The sequence below is a fragment of the Argopecten irradians genome, chromosome 3 (assembly GCF_041381155.1).
Source record: "Argopecten irradians isolate NY chromosome 3, Ai_NY, whole genome shotgun sequence".
Classification (NCBI taxonomy): Eukaryota; Metazoa; Mollusca; class Bivalvia; order Pectinida; family Pectinidae; genus Argopecten; species Argopecten irradians.
In genome coordinates, this window is record NC_091136.1 from 28,414,156 (window position 1) to 28,432,351 (window position 18,196).

An 18,196-nucleotide genomic window follows, 5' to 3' on the forward strand; every position below is an offset into this window, starting at 1 on the left:
CTGCTTGTTCTGTTCTCCTATTTCCATTAGATAGGAGGGGTATTTAGTATTACTGCTGTCCTGCTTGTTCTGTTCTCCTATTTCCATTAGATAGGAGGGGGTATTTAGTATTACTGCTGTCCTGCTTGTTCTGTTCTCCTATTTACATTAGATAGGAGGGGGTATTTAGTATTACTGCTGTCCTGCTTGTTCTGTTCTCCTATTTACATTAGATAGGAGGGGGTATTTAGTATTACTGCTGTCCTGCTTGTTCTGTTCTCCTATTTACATTAGATAGGAGGGGGTATTTAGTATTACTGCTGTCCTGCTTGTTCTGTTCTCCTATTTACATTAGATAGGAGGGGGTATTTAGTATTACTGCTGTCCTGCTTGTTCTGTTCTCCTATTTACATTAGATAGGAGGGGGTATTTAGTATTACTGCTGTCCTGCTTGTTCTGTTCTCCTATTTACATTAGATAGGAGGGGGTATTTAGTATTACTGCTGTCCTGCTTGTTCTGTTCTCCTATTTACATTAGATAGGAGGGGGTATTTAGTATTACTGCTGTCCTGCTTGTTCTGTTCTCCTATTTCCATTAGATAGGAGGGGGTATTTAGTATTACTGCTGTCCTGCTTGTTCTGTTCTCCTATTTCCATTAGATAGGAGGGAGTATTTAGTATTACTGCTGTCCTGCTTGTTCTGTTCTCCTATTTACATTAGATAGGAGGGGTATTTAGTATTACTGCTGTCCTGCCTGTTCTGTTCTCCTATTTCCATTAGATAGGAGGGGGTATTTAGTATTACTGCTGTCCTGCTGTTCTGTTCTCCTATTTCCATTAGATAGGAGGGGGTATTTAGTATTACTGCTGTCCTGCTTGTTCTGTTCTCCTATTTCCATTAGATAGGAGGGGGTATTTAGTATTACTGCTATCCTGCCTGTTCTGTTCTCCTATTTACATTAGATAGGAGGGGGTATTTAGTATTACTGCTGTCCTGCTTGTTCTGTTCTCCTATTTACATTAGATAGGAGGGGGTATTTAGTATTACTGCTGTCCTGCTTGTTCTGTTCTCCTATTTACATTAGATAGGAGGGGGTATTTAGTACTACTGCTGTCCTGCTTGTTCTGTTCTCCTATTTACATTAGATAGGAGGGGGGTATTTAGTATTACTGCTATCCTGCTTGTTCTGTTCTCCTATTTACATTAGATAGGAGGGGGTATTTAGTATTACTGCTGTCCTGCTTGTTCTGTTCTCCTATTTACATTAGATAGGAGGGGGTATTTAGTATTACTGCTGTCCTGCTTGTTCTGTTCTCCTATTTACATTAGATAGGAGGGAGTATTTAGTATTACTGCTGTCCTGCTTGTTCTGTTCTCCTATTTCCATTAGATAGGAGGGGGTATTTAGTATTACTGCTGTCCTGCTTGTTCTGTTCTCCTATTTACATTAGATAGGAGGGAGTATTTAGTATTACTGCTGTCCTGCTTGTTCTGTTCTCCTATTTACATTAGATAGGAGGGGGTATTTAGTATTACTGCTGTCCTGCTTGTTCTGTTCTCCTATTTACATTAGATAGGAGGGGGTATTTAGTATTACTGCTGTCCTGCTTGTTCTGTTCTCCTATTTCCATTAGATAGGAGGGAGTATTTAGTATTACTGCTGTCCTGCTTGTTCTGTTCTCCTATTTCCATTAGATAGGAGGGGGTATTTAGTATTACTGCTGTCCTGCTTGTTCTGTTCTCCTATTTACATTAGATAGGAGGGAGTATTTAGTATTACTGCTGTCCTGCTTGTTCTGTTCTCCTATTTACATTAGATAGGAGGGAGTATTTAGTATTACTGCTGTCCTGCTTGTTCTGTTCTCCTATTTACATTAGATAGGAGGGGGTATTTAGTATTACTGCTGTCCTGCTTGTTCTGTTCTCCTATTTACATTAGATAGGAGGGAGTATTTAGTATTACTGCTGTCCTGCCTGTTCTGTTCTCCTATTTACATTAGATAGGAGGGGGTATTTAGTATTACTGCTGTCCTGCTTGTTCTGTTCTCCTATTTACATTAGATAGGAGGGGGTATTTAGTATTACTGCTGTCCTGCCTGTTCTGTTCTCCTATTTACATTAGATAGGAGGGGTATTTAGTATTACTGCTGTCCTGCTTGTTCTGTTCTCCTATTTCATTAGATAGGAGGGGGTATTTAGTATTACTGCTGTCCTGCCTGTTCTGTTCTCCTATTTCCATTAGATAGGAGGGGGTATTTAGTACTCTACTGCTGTTCTGTTCTCCTATTTCATTAGATAGGAGGGGTATTTAGTATTACTGCTGTCCTGCTTGTTCCATTTAGATAGGAGGGGTATTTAGTATTACTGCTGTCCTGCTTGTTCTGTTCTCCTATTTCCATTAGATAGGAGGGAGTATTTAGTATTACTGCTGTCCTGCTTGTTCTGTTCTCCTATTTCCATTAGATAGGAGGGGGTATTTAGTATTACTGCTGTCCTGCTTGTTCTGTTCTCCTATTTCCATTAGATAGGAGGGGGTATTTAGTATTACTGCTGTCCTGCCTGTTCTGTTCTCCTATTTCCATTAGATAGGAGGGGGTATTTAGTATTACTGCTGTCCTGCTTGTTCTGTTCTCCTATTTCCATTAGATAGGAGGGAGTATTTAGTATTACTGCTGTCCTGCTTGTTCTGTTCTCCTATTTCCATTAGATAGAGGGGGTATTTAGTATTACTGCTGTCCTGCTTGTTCTGTTCTCCTATTTCCATTAGATAGGAGGGAGTATTTAGTATTACTGCTGTCCTGCCTGTTCTGTTCTCCTATTTCCATTAGATAGGAGGGGGTATTTAGTATTACTGCTGTCCTGCTTGTTCTGTTCTCCTATTTACATTAGATAGGAGGGGGTATTTAGTATTACTGCTGTCCTGCCTGTTCTGTTCTCCTATTTCCATTAGATAGGAGGGGGTATTTAGTATTACTGCTGTCCTGCCTGTTCTGTTCTCCTATTTCCATTAGATAGGAGGGGGTATTTAGTATTACTGCTGTCCTGCTTGTTCCATTAGATAGGAGGGGGTATTAAAGTATTACTGCTGTCCTGCTTGTTCTGTTCTCCTATTTCCATTAGATAGGAGGGGGCATTTAGTATTACTGCTATCCTGCCTGTTCTGTTCTCCTATTTACATTAGATAGGAGGGGCATTTAGTATTACTGCTGTCCTGCTTGTTCTGTTCTCCTATTTACATTAGATAGGAGGGGGTATTTAGTATTACTGCTGTCCTGCTTGTTCTGTTCTCCTATTTACATTAGATAGGAGGGAGTATTTAGTATTACTGCTGTCCTGCTTGTTCTGTTCTCCTATTTCCATTAGATAGGAGGGGGTATTTAGTATTACTGCTGTCCTGCTTGTTCTGTTCTCCTATTTCCATTAGATAGGAGGGGTATTTAGTATTACTGCTTCCTGCTGTTCTGTTCTCCTATTTCATTAGATAGGAGGGGTATTTAGTATTACTGCTGTCCTGCTTGTTCTGTTCTCCTATTTACATTAGATAGGAGGGGGTATTTAGTATTACTGCTGTCCTGCTTGTTCTGTTCTCCTATTTCCATTAGATAGGAGGGGTATTTAGTATTACTGCTGTCCTGCTTGTTCTGTTCTCCTATTTACATTAGATAGGAGGGGTATTTAGTATTACTGCTGTCCTGCTTGTTCTGTTCTCCTATTTCCATTAGATAGGAGGGGTATTTAGTATTACTGCTGTCCTGCTTTTTGTTCTCCTATTTACATTAGATAGGAGGGGTATTGTATTACGCTAGTCCTGCTTGTTCTGTTCTCCTATTTCCATTAGATAGGAGGGGTATTTAGTATTACTGCTGTCCTGCTTGTTCTGTTCTCCTATTTCCATTAGATAGGAGGGAGTATTTAGTATTACTGCTGTCCTGCTTGTTCTGTTCTCCTATTTCCATTAGATAGGAGGGAGTATTTAGTATTACTGCTGTCCTGCCTGTTCTGTTCTCCTATTTACATTAGATAGGAGGGGGTATTTAGTATTACTGCTGTCCTGCTTGTTCTGTTCTCCTATTTACATTAGATAGGAGGGGGTATTTAGTATTACTGCTGTCCTGCTTGTTCTGTAGTTCTCCTATTTACATTAGATAGGAGGGAGTATTTAGTATTACTGCTGTCCTGCCTGTTCTGTTCTCCTATTTACATTAGATAGGAGGGGGTATTTAGTATTACTGCTGTCCTGCTTGTTCTGTTCTCCTATTTACATTAGATAGGAGGGGGTATTTAGTATTACTGCTGTCCTGCTTGTTCTGTTCTCCTATTTACATTAGATAGGAGGGGGTATTTAGTATTACTGCTGTCCTGCTTGTTCTGTTCTCCTATTTTCCATTAGATAGGAGGGGGTATTTAGTATTACTGCTGTCCTGCTTGTTCTGTTCTCCTATTTCCATTAGATAGGAGGGGGTATTTAGTATTACTGCTGTCCTGCTTGTTCTGTTCTCCTATTCCATTAGATAGGAGGGGGTATTTAGTATTACTGCTGTCCTGCTTGTTCTGTTTCCTATTTCCATTAGATAGGAGGGGTATTTAGTATTACTGCTGTCCTGCTTGTTCTGTTCTCCTATTTCCATTAGATAGGAGGGGTATTTAGTATTACTGCTGTCCTGCTTGTTCTGTTCTCCTATTTACATTAGATAGGAGGGGGTATTTAGTATTACTGCTGTCCTGCTTGTTCTGTTCTCCTATTTCATTAGATAGGAGGGGGTATTTAGTATTACTGCTGTCCTGCTTGTTCTGTTCTCCTATTTCCATTAGATAGGAGGGGGTATTTAGTATTACTGCTGTCCTGCCTGTTCTGTTCTCCTATTTCCATTAGATAGGAGGGGGTATTAAAGTATTACTGCTGTCCTGCTTGTTCTGTCTCGTCCACTTTGAGATAAAGTGGGATAGGGTCATTATTTCATGTTACATTACACATCTCACTTGAACATCTCAACTGTAGACTCTTCCCTCTGATTTACTTTTGTGTTTTGTCCTCTTCATTCACATTGCCGATTTCTGGATGCTTTACTACTTAATCCAGCAACCCAGTCCATGCCCCGATATCCACTCCATTTTGTGTACAGCAACTGTATAAGTAAATGTAATACAGGATGTAATGGTTAGCTTACACTCAACTGTAAGTAAGTGGGACACAGAGGAATTTGAAATAAAAGTTGACAAGGTAAGGCACAACTATGCCTTGAAATAGGTAGATGGAATACATAAATTAAATTGTAATTTGAGTTGATGAAATTAAAAGCCAAATTCTGCAAAACGTCAGCCTATCCACAAACATCAGAAGTCTTTGGTTCAGAGCGTTAAACATTTTCCAATGTTCTTGATTTGGCTAAAAGGATGTAAGTTTACTGCACGGTATCTATGTTACACTTTAAGTTGCTTCAAAGCAATAAATACAGACATCTGTATAAACAACAATTCAAAACCATACAAAAAAAATGATAAAACATATTTTTTATGAGAATCATGACATCATATGACAAGAGAATGTGATGCTCAAGAAGTGTATAATTTTGCGAAAAAAAATGTTAGGAAAGAATTGCGATAACAAATAATCTTAGCAAAAAGAAATATAAAGATTATCCCGAGCAAAAATATAAAACAATCTATCGTAAAAGTTTCTAAATATTGGGTGAATATAAAGAATATCCTGAGCAAAAATATGAAATGATTTGACTTCTCTGTCTTAGACCTGAAAGTTTCTAAACGTTGCGTGACGCCGAGGGTTCTTCTTAGCACTGTGGATTTTATTGTGTTTTATAGTATCAATGTAAAATGAATGATGCTACAGTAGAAAACATACAAAACCATACTCAAACGGACAATTCTTGTTCCTCGTTTCAATAAGTTGGAAAATATTGATCCTCCGTTGCGATTGAAAAACATAGATCCGCTGTCTCTTTCATCAATGAGGTCTTCTGTCAATGAAAAAATACAGTTTCATTGGTTATGAGATTCGCTGTCAATAAAACAGGAAGAATAGAAACATTTTCCATTTGCGAAGAACATGAGGTCTTCTGTCAATGTATAGCCGGAGTCACACCGTCGATTGTACCTCGCTAATCTGCATTGCACAGCACAGCGTAGCGTATAGTGCAAGCAACCTTGGGTCTCCGACTTTACTGCCAATGGCACTTTACAGTCCGACAGGACATGTGGTAAACACAAGCAAAACTATATTTACAGATCTGTAGAATATGAGGTCCGTTATGAAAGAAACAGAAAACCTCTTCTTCCATTTCCACTGACTTCGTTTGCAGCAGAAACTTTTTGACTCTTTTGTACGACTTTATCTGTAGTAAATGAAGCATCACTTGCGTCTCTCTGTGCTGTTGCACCGGTATTACCCCCCACGATTTTTGATACTGTGAAACAGCATTCTTAGGTACGCTCGGAGAGCCTGTGCACATCTAAGCAATAAAACCACTCCGCGATGAAAATTTAATGTTGTTTTGTTCATTTTACATATTACTTGATAGTATGAATAAATCGAACCTCAGTATTCAAAAACACAAACATTGAATTTTTACATACATATGCACCATAGACGGTATGTTTTAAGTGTTCAGTAGGGACTCTATGATTTATGTATACCTACGCGTCATGTATGGTCCCAAAAATCACGAACAACGCCTTCTTCGATGTCTTCCTCCGCGGCAGACTTTTGGTGGATTTTGGATTGTGTATTTTTTTTTTCAATTTTACGTAATTAGCTCGTCTATTCGAAGAATAGGGGGGCTAATGTTGTCACCCCGGCGTCGGCGTCGGCGTCAGCGTTGGCGTCCCATTTCACGTTAAGTTTTTGAGCAAGTTTCTGTTTCGTCAATTGTTTAAGCTTAAGTCATCATAAATGTTTATGATTTTATTTTCCTAATGTGTATGGATGCTGAACGTGATAATTCAACCAATTTGGGGCCCTTGAGGGGGTTTTTGAGTCTGTTAATTTGTCATATTTCCATGTTAAAGTTTTTGAGCAAGTTTCTATTTTGTCAATTTTTTAAGCATAAGTCATCATAAATGTTTATGATTTTATTTTTCTAATGTATATGGATGCTGAACGCAATAATACAACCAATTAGGGGGCCTTTAGGGGTTTTTGAGTCTGTTAATTTGTCATACTTTCCATGTTTAAATAGTAAATACTTGAACATCAACTTCTTCTGAATAGGCGAGCTTTGCTGTTCTCAAACAGCGCTTTTTCATGCTACTGATCGATTAATGTAATCAAATGTTAGGAATATAACTGCAACAGAAAGTTATTATAACGGTTATAGATGTTTTTGTTTCGGTTGCATTTACGAACTATATCTGATGATATTATTGCGCAGTAAAAGTTAATAGTTATGAGGTTCCTCCCTTGTTCTGTCACTGGGAGCTAGTTGTGCCTTTTGTTTATCGACAACTGCGTTATATTGAAAGGGAAAAAGTACAAAGTTTATCAACATAAACTTACAAATATAATGATAATATTGAACTTATATTGTCGTGTAATGTACGATAGCCTTACGGAGACTTGCTAAAGTCCGAGGCATTGCATTAGTTTTCTTGACGTTATTGTTCTTATAAATTCAAAAGAAATTTGAGTGTTATAAGTAACCAAGTAATGTACCTTTTATTTGGCAAAAATATCTGGCCATGATTTATTATTATTCAAAAGTCGGCAAAGCAAAAATCACGATAATATGTACTTCACGAGAATATGTCGCCAACCAGTACAGTTCTTACGAAGACTTGCTAAAGTCCGATGCATTACATGAAGTTTTTTTGATGTTACCGCGACTAGCGTTCTTGTGAATTTAAAATAAATCTAATTTATACGTAACGAAATAATGTACCTTTTATTTGGCAAAAGTATCTGGCCATGATTTATTAGTCTAAAGTCGTCAAAGCAACCCATGTTATTTTTCTAAAAAGGAAACCAAAATATATCCGGAAATCGTAATATTTCTAATGTTATATTTTTCCGAGAATATTCTTAAATGTTAAGTGGATATGAAGATACGGCTATGTTAACTTATGATTTTTTTTGTCTTTGAAGAGATGATGAAATTGATAATTTTAGTAATCAATAAAGAATTATAAAAAATGAAATTCAGATTCTGACCGGTTTTATTGGTATTGAAATCGTTATTTCAGAAATAATTTTTATATGAAATTTATTTCAGGAAAATGAGTTATTCAACTTATTGTTCTTGAGTCAACTTTAAATATCATGAAATTAATACGTTATACCGTAAATATATTTTGTTTAACTCTAAAATTCAACACTGCACACTTAATTAATATACTATATCAATATTTAATGAAAAACCAATTTCTTTATTCCTTTGTTTGAGTCCTTCATTCACAGCATCTATGCACTTTGGCACTTTGATTAATATAAAAATACATAAATGAAAATATATTTTTGAACAGGTACTGTATTTTATTTGTAATTCAATAAGAGGAATTATCTTTCGTTTTATTTTTTTTTTGTGTAAGGAAAATTGGTTGGTTATTTAAAATGCTGAAATTACCATTTAAAACATTAGTCAAAGCGTGTTAACTATGAATATACTCAAAATTGATACTATCAGTAGGCCTTTAGCATGGATAGCTCATACGTGGATAGGCCATACGTTTAGTTGTAAAATGCTCCACCGTTTCTTTTAGTGACTTGTCTGTTACAATAAATTGTTACTCAAAATATTAAAGGTAAATTTGGATATTCGGTACTGCAAAATTTTATCTATTTTCTATGAATCTATAAACTTACTATAAATTCATGTTTTTTCTCTCATTAATTTTTACCAATAATTCAAACTATCTTACTATGCTAAGTGTATTTTCAAATGTCAAGTTTCAAGGGGGACAACTCGGCTTTCCTTGTTGAACAATGTTAATTTTTTCTGTTTCAAAATTGCTGTGAAATAGGAAGGTTACTGGCATTCTATACTAAAAATATCCACATCCATTTAATTATGTTTTCTTGCAAATTTTAAATGTTGTATTTAAAAATAAAAGATAATAAAAACCCTCAAGAATGATGTAAACTTATTTTTTATGTTTGAATTGAATGCACATATAATTAAGAAAGTAATTAAAGGTATCTAACATTTACGATTAACGCAAAATCCTAAACTTAGAGACATCATTATTAAACAGTTCTGACAGCATGGATATACTCATTGTACCAGTGGAATGTGAAATGAGAAAACTGAAGATTGACGATCGGTGGGTCTCGTTACCATATTAGTAATTATACTTTGAAAAGCGTAAAGCTAATATGTGCTATTTTAAAAGTGAAATAACATTTTTCATTGTACAGTAGCTAATCAAACGGTTTCTCATATGACTCTCTTTTTTTAGAAATAAACATATCCCTTCACATAAGTGTCCTCGGGACCGCATTGTGTAAAACTATTATAAAGAGAGAAAATGTACCGTCGAAACCATAAAAATGACGAATTTCAATTGTATTAAAAGTTAAATATGAGTCTTGTGATATCATTTTTTTTTCGTTTCATCAGTGTATCTGATATTACCATGAGTAAGGGAAAATCTAGAGGATATCAAACTAAAGTTTTGCAGTTTGAAACATTTCGTATGGAATTTATCTGCAAAATCCATGCAATGCGATGCCATTTTTTTTATATAATATTATTTAAGTCCAGCTTTGCGGGTCATACACATTACGATTCATTCTATTTTAGATCAACACTCGTTTAGGAGTTCCCCCACACAAAACTTACTTTCTGGACTTTTTAAAAATTTCGTCGTGTGTTCAAACTAATGATTATTTTTTCTTGAAGTAAAAAAACTGTCAGAATCACCATTGAAAAAAAATACCAACAATCAATGTAATCTTTGTAGCGCCCGATTCTTCTATCCACATATATAATGAAAAGTTAAATATTCGATGGACAGATACCATCAAATGGTAATTTATAATTAAGAATGTATAAATTAACATAATAAGTATTTGAAATTACAAATGTACAAGTTGTAATTCTATAAAGGTACATTTATTACACATTTCCATTTTTTGTTGGTATTATGCATATTTTTATGCATCACATTTTCGAGGCTTTGGCTAGTTTTATATTTAGTCGCCTCTCAGTATTACCGATTTACTGACTGACGAGTCATGGAAAAACGAAATCACTGCTTACTGTAGTTTACCGTTAACCGACTTGTTTTCGAGGCTTTGTTTTACCACCTTGTCAGTCATAAGCGTCCTTCTGTACCTTTTAATGGGTTTTTCGGAGATTCTATGAGAAAATTTAGTCATATGTGAAAAACGGTTCATAGTGCCTGGTTTGTTTTTATGTACAATGTTACAAAGTTACTGTAAGCCATTTATTTTCGCGACGACTTGATTTCGCGTTTTCTTGGTCAAAACTTTATCACTACGATTTAATTTCGCGATTTACGACGAAAAATACTATATTGCACTAGTAGTTCAGTATTCTTCATGGTGATTTTTAGTGGATTGTTATTTAATTCAAATTTTATTTACACACGAAAATATGTTGGTTAACAGTATATATTCATTTTGAACGATCTATAGTGAATAAAAATAACAAACAAGAAATTCCGTAACATCAGCAAATAAGAATTCTTTAATATTCATTCTCTTATTTGATTTGTCCATATTCCACATTTTAAAGTTTTTGAATTAGTTTTCGTACAATTTTGTCATCCAAAATTGTGTTTGCTATTTTAAACCGGCTTCAAGGACACGTCAAAGTCGTTAGGAAAATAAAACGAAAAAAAGTGGATCGTGCAAAACAAAAGGACAATAACAGGAATCGCAAACATACCACATCAAAGTCAAGACAAACATCAACTGTCGGGGCTTCAATGTTAAATCCAGACCTCAGGAAACGTGGGAAGTTTTAAACAAAGGAAACGTCTCTACCTACATAGAAAAACTTAGACAGTTTCAAAACAGGAATAAAGACAGCAGGAAATGAGCGGGAACTGCGGATGCTTCAAAACAATAGAGAAAAAGAACAAGAATCAAAGAACCGTCAGTACAAAAGGTTAGCTGTGTACCTTTTGAGATTTTAATGTTGTTTTTGTGTGAAAACAAAGACCACATCACTGTCTGTATATAGTCATAAAATTGAGAAATTGATTCCAAGTACATGGAGTAGGTTGCTGGCAACTGTCTACACTAAGCTCCTTACTATATCTCTTTTTACCCCATGATTTTCCTTTTAAAGAAGTTGCTTGCAAACTTTACATCAAAATGGATCTCGTATCTTTAAACTCAAATATTGCAGTGCAAGTGTCAATAATTCAAATTTGAAACACAGACTGCAATTCTTATGGCAAAATAATCCGGTTTTAAATCATATTTATTGTTTTCTAATTCTGTCTTGATTGTATGGTAACTGACAAATATAATGTGTAGTACATGATGTCAATGAATATTCGAAGAAGTGGAAATATTTCTATTAACGTCACAGAGCATGACCAACATCCACATAAATCTTGTTACGTGTGTGTAGGATGTACAGTGTGGGACACAACTGACCAACACCATGGACCGAGATCATTTGTTCAGGAAGTTTAGTTATTAAGCATGATTGTAATACAAAAGGACAGTTTGCTTTCCTTGAACGACAATTAATTTAAGCACATGTCCTTCCCGCATCGCGCCACTTTTGTCCATGTAGCAGACGACACCGGCCCGTGAACCAAATCAAATTAGTGCACGTGTTGGCAGGTACAGTCACGTGTCTGTCACGTGCATGGAACATGTTCTTCTACATTTATGACAATAAAATTATCCATCCGACAGCAAAGATAGGATATTTTATCGGGCAATACGTGCCCAGGTCTTTGGAAAATATTATCATGTGGTCCGTAAACAATGGCGACACAGTAAGGCGATGTGTGTAGTATGCTTAGCCTCTCAGAAATGTGGTGACTTGAAGACACCTTCATTACATCTTAACAATCCTTTAAAACATGTTCAAAAGGTCATTTGCATGTCGCTGTGACATAAGCTGGGCGGGTTGTTAATTTTAATAATGCCTTAACTGGTGGTTTGGCCTGTTTGTCATCGCTCCAAGGCCAATACAATAAAGACCCGTGACAATGCTAGGAGCTCATTGTTTTATTAGTTTTGTTTTAATTTAGATGTTTCTGCCTTTTTCTTAAGCAGAAATAAACTGAAATTTATCGACATTTTAAAAGATTTTAAAATTAAAAAAAGGTTTTTATTTTCTGATTTTGGAATTGTATTTCATTTATTATCGATAATTAGAATTGTAATCATCAAAAAGCATTCAAAGAGAGTACGAACAACCTTGAAATTAAATGGAATCTGTAATTATAATTGAATCTAGAATGAATGTACAAATTACATGGAAACTGAATCATTGACTACCGAACGCTGAATCCTTAGCTCGATTTTCCTATCAACAATCGCTTTTTGGATACAATGTTATATACATGTTTGTTGAAAAATAAAAATACAATAAAACGGTATTATTCATCTTTTAACAATGGTATACCCCCGTTTTTTACTTTTAAATGTGCTTTATTTTCAGAATTGTAAAATAACATGCAAATCGATTAACTGTGAACAAAACATGCATTCATTTCCTCACATTGAAATCGTGTATAAAAGTGTACCATGTAAATGGCTTGATATATAAATAACGAAGTTATCTTGAAAAGGAATTTCTACTTTTCATTTCTGCTGTTAAAACTTAAAGATGCTCCACCGCCGACAGAGCATAAATGATATTCATCATCTGAAATTATTTGGTGTTTAATCGTGTATGTATATGTCTAATTAACACAAAAAATAACATAAAATAATTGATTTCGCCTTTGGCGCATGCGCAATCATTACTTCATTCCATATAAGATATAGTGCCACGGATTTTTTTCGGGATGCAATTAATTATTTTTTCATATTTTTAATTTGAAGTAAAATAAGAAGCTCAAACTTTTCAATGGTAGTAATGCTGTAGAGTAAGTAACTTTTGTAACTGTAACAAATAACTAAATCGTCTGCTCCTGTTTTTGATAGTGAAAAAATACCATTTGTCAGCGGTGGAGCATCTTTAACATTCCTGTCAAAGAACAAAAGATAAAAAAAAACCCAAAATGCCAATACCTGCTTATTATTTTGTTCATATGTATATTTCAGTATCTTTGCTTTGATAACATATTACCATTCATATCATAAATAGCAAAATACTCAATAAAAAATCATTGGAATGGGTTTGTCGCTTAGTTATAAAAGTCATTTATCAATAGTAAACCAAAAATGAAATAAAAATAAAGAAATTAAAAAATATTAAAGATGATTAATTTTACCTATATCCAACAATCAGGGAAATTATTACTAAATTATCTATTTATTTACATAATTCAAATATGCTTCGTATTAGTTATGGAATGTCTGAATCTCCTTGAAGAATAACTAAATGCTCAGTAGTTTTTTTTAACATTATAGTACATGCATTGGCATCAGAAAAACTTCAGAATGATATTAGATCCCAGTTTCATACAAGACTATTAAAGCTGTTTCCTAAAAAAACTGTTTACAATCATTAGATGTTTAGCTTCGCAAACAAAAGAATGAGAGCTTTGCATCCATCACTAATTCAATATCAAATGTTAGCGACAGCTCTTGGCATTACATAATGATCATGTGTGAGTCTGTCTTAGCGTCAATTACAGACACCAAAAACACAACGTTCTAATGTGTCAAGGAAGGAGTAATCAGTAATACATGGTTAGGTGTTCATATTGATTAATACCGGATCAATTTATATGTTGCTGTTCACAAAAGTGTTCCAAACCTACAATTACAGATCGATAGTCAGCCACCCACAATAAATAGATAAAGTGTCTCTAGGACTCTTGTCATCTTAATGTACACATTCATAAAAGTAAGGAACATTTCTATTGTCTTTAATAGAAATATATTAACTTTTCAAAATAACACATTTTTAATGAAGCCTTTTACATTATCTATAGAAAATACATGGGTATATTTTTCTGTAATAGATATTTGGGAAACATGTTATTATTGGTTTTGTTAAGCTACCAAATGTAGCGAACAAGCAGGTTCTGATGTTGTATACGAAATCAACTTTGATAATGTCGGTAAGAAAATAGATACGTCAGCACGGACGGTAGGTGGATCGCTTTATTAACTTCATAGAAACTTCTCGGTTATTTTCCCCAATACATTGGCGATAATTGTAGAAAATTAGAGCTTTACGAATATCCTAGTTGGAAAACACGAAGGAAAATTATTTAGAAATAATAGGTTTTGTGTCTTTTGCCGTCAATATGTCATCACAGCGACTGGATGATAACTTATAACGAGGCACTAATTGACAGGCAGGCAGTGCGACGGACGGTAACGCCAAGTCATAACGCTGCATTTGCACTCTATAATATTTGCTTTAGAGTGTGTTTCTATTGGTAGCCTGACCAACCGGGAGACTAGTATGACAGCTAATGAAGTGAACAATGGTTATCCCGCATATTTGAAATCATTAGGTCGGTACAGGGGAAGAATTATTTTTTCTTTGACATTGCAGTTGGTTCTTGAAGGTATAGATCATATTTTGTCAATACAAATAATGTGTTTTATTGAGAATTTTGAGTGTGATAGAAGTTCAACACAGACAAAAAGTGTTGATGTGTTTTATCTTAAGATTATTTCTGTATTTTATCAGGTGAATATTTTTTCAATCTTAAACGAATGGTTTACTTGTTTTAGATGAGAGTATACAATCTTGATACAGTAAACACGAATATATGTTATACTATTTACACTTGAATTTAGGATTGTAGAATTAATTACAGAACATTAAAATAACAACAAATGTAGGAATTTCCGAAATTTTAATGATATTCAAAAAATTTCACAGTATGGAGCTTGATACTGCTATCAATTTTATTTAAGAATATGATCTAAATTACCTTTTAACGTAATATGCGTATGGCAAAATATCGAAAGGTGAATTATGTATGTGAAGGAGGATAAATTGCTTTTGATGAAATCATTTTGATTTTTTTATTAAGTTTTGAGTAACATGAAGGCTAATATTTAATTAAGATTTAAAAATTTTAAATTAATAAATAAATACTGATAGTGCATTAAAAATGTCTTGCCGTATTTCAAAAATATATGTCATATGTTAATGATACAATGATTTATATACATGCGATAAGTAATGTTCTTTTGATTCGCAATTTCTACCTTATGGTATATTTTTGCATTTTTAAAGGCTTTTATTTACAGAAGTTTTCTATAGAAATACTAGAAAAATGATATATTTGATGTTTTGAAAGATTTTGCTGTGACTGTCCAGGGACATGGGGATGAATCCTAACAAGGGTGCAAAAAAGCGCTGTTGTTCTTTAATAAGGCATAATAAACAAAAAGTCTTACATTGCTTTGTTCGTTTAAAATAAGAGATATAAACATAACTTTATGTTTGTTCGCATGAAACCAAGAAGTTTTTATATCTTGGGTTTCTTAGAATTTTCTATAGCTCTCTCGGAACACATATTATTTATTCGGAGACCGTCAGGATTACCGACAATAACTTAAATCTCAATGATAGATCATATTTCAAGTTTCCGCCTGGAAATAAAAAGAAAGACAAAAAATCTGTCTACTCTAGACTTCTACTTTGTATGATAGAATCAGTAATAACATCGTGTTTGTAATTGCGACTACGTTGGATAACAATACATTACATTGAGTGTAACGTACATCTGATGACCGAGTCCAAAATACGCTAGGACATTTTTATGACATATTAACGCTTTTCTGCGAATGGTTATGCTGAAGTGTTAATGAGAGCTTGAGAGCTGTCAAACTCACCATAGAAATACACATACATTTGAACATTTCGGATATTACACTGCATAAAAGTTTAAGCACAAAGGAGACCATATGTAGTTACTATAAATCTGTCCCTCTATAATTTCAGGATTTATTTATACATAATGTTCCATTTCGTTGAGAGTGGTCAATGATTTAATAGTACTTGATGACCGACGGTGACACTATTAAAGATAAGCCAGTAACATATAAGCTCTATATATGGCAATGTATGTTATAATATGTTACATTTCAGTGCTAAGCTTTATCTCTAATAGGAGGATATTAACTTTCAGATTAATACCATTGTGGCTGGGAATACTGACACCGGCGAGGTTAAGTCGGGAGGCGAACGGCCCCTTTAAAGGTGTGAGAGGTGTTAAAAGGAAATTAGGCTAATAATTGGTTGTCTATATGACTAAATCAATGTTTAAATGATGCGTGAAACTGCTGACAGTTGTAATATTCATTGTGAGTCTTCGTCGTCATCCGACTGTAAGAATTTATGACGGCAGTACTTATTTTCTTGCTACTTGTATAGAATGTGTTGATTGCTGATTTCTTTTCTGGGTCCGAGACGACAATTGTGAATTTGGTCCATAGACGGATGGTGTGAGAGGGGCGGATCTACCCCGTGTCCTAACCAGGCTTCTTAAATGCTATGTTTACTGGTATCATTTGAGAGGTTGTTTCTCACTTGGGAACGTCTATGATTGCTCGATTGTTCGGAGTATTGGCGTCTTACCAGACAATTTTATGGCATCTCTGTTAATACAAATCATAGTCTTAATACTTTCCTACACAAATTAAGATAGTAAAGACAATTTCAATGATTTAGAATATGCGTGTTTAGTCATTAGTATTTAGAAAAGTAGACCGCATTATTGAATATAAATTCTGGTGGAAGTTAATATCAAGCACCCTGATCTTTTGTAAAACCGTCCCATGTCATTATGAGCAGGTCAAGCGAAATCAAATTGACACGGCCTTGCTGGACACACGCCGGGTAGTGGACAATGACATTGTAAAACAGTGTCATTAAACACCCACCTCTAATGGGCGGGTAAGCTGCTCTCTGGTTTCACCACGACAAGATGACCACTGGCGATTTGTGCTCGGCACCCCAGGAAAGTACAAATATTATTATTAGAGGTACTGGAGAGGAGACAATCGCCTGGCCATTGTTTTTGAATGTTTGACACCTTCTCTGAGTCTGTGTCAGTGTTGACGGTTGGTCTACTTGAGGTTAGTGTATTGTCCTGACTGCTGGTGGTCAGGCCTGGTCCCACTAGTGGTCAGTGTGATGAGAGGGTCGGGCCAGACACCACTACGTACTCGTAAGTGGGATGACCTATTGTCGCAAAAGTGTTTATTTGTCCACAGTAAAAGACCAGATGAGTATTGTGATTGAACAAGCCAATTACACGACAGGGGTTAACTTAGTAAGCATACATACAGACGTACACAGCCACGCCTGGTCAAACCTCCCTAGACACTAGCCACAATCTCACACCCCTCTCATACCAAACATACTTTATCGTCTCGGTCATACAACGCAATCCAGGACTCAGCTTCAGCAGTATTTTACTACTAGAAAATTAATAAATGATGAATGAAATGGAAAAAAAATGTTTTCCATGGCAAAAGTACTTTCTTTAATAAGCTCTTTGAAATTTTTAATGTAATTCAAACACAATGTATGCTTTTGGTTTTGTTTTGATTCTCTATACTTTGCATTCGTTATGTTATTTTTAACGTCCTCTTAACAGCCATAGTCATGTAAGGACGTGCCAGATTTATTGTTGGAAGGATTCGAACTCGCGCCCCAGAGGTGGAGGGCTTATGATTATATGTCGAGACATCTTAACCACCATCTTAACCACTCGGCCACCGTGGACCCAACCTTACGTGATCTGAAAACATCAAAACAACTAACACAATGTTTCATATAGCCCTACTATGACCATAAAATGTACATGTGTGAGACCACTTGCGAATAAGATATAGAGAATGAAGAGTAATCATATAATAATGTTAGAAAATGACAAATGAACTTTTTCCGCTATTCCCACAAATTAATACCAAAGAAGAAATCGCGAAATTTTCTCTCCGCGAAATCAAACCACTAGTTATACAACACGTTTCTGGAGAGAAAACGGTTTCTTTTCCCCACTGATGCGTCTCGTGAAAAAAATAAGTCAAAATATTATTATGAAGCATATTAGCAGTTGAACCATTCAATAAAATATAAGGCCAAGGTCAAGTTAGAGCATTTATTTATCGGCTCCGCTTTGTTGATCGTGGTG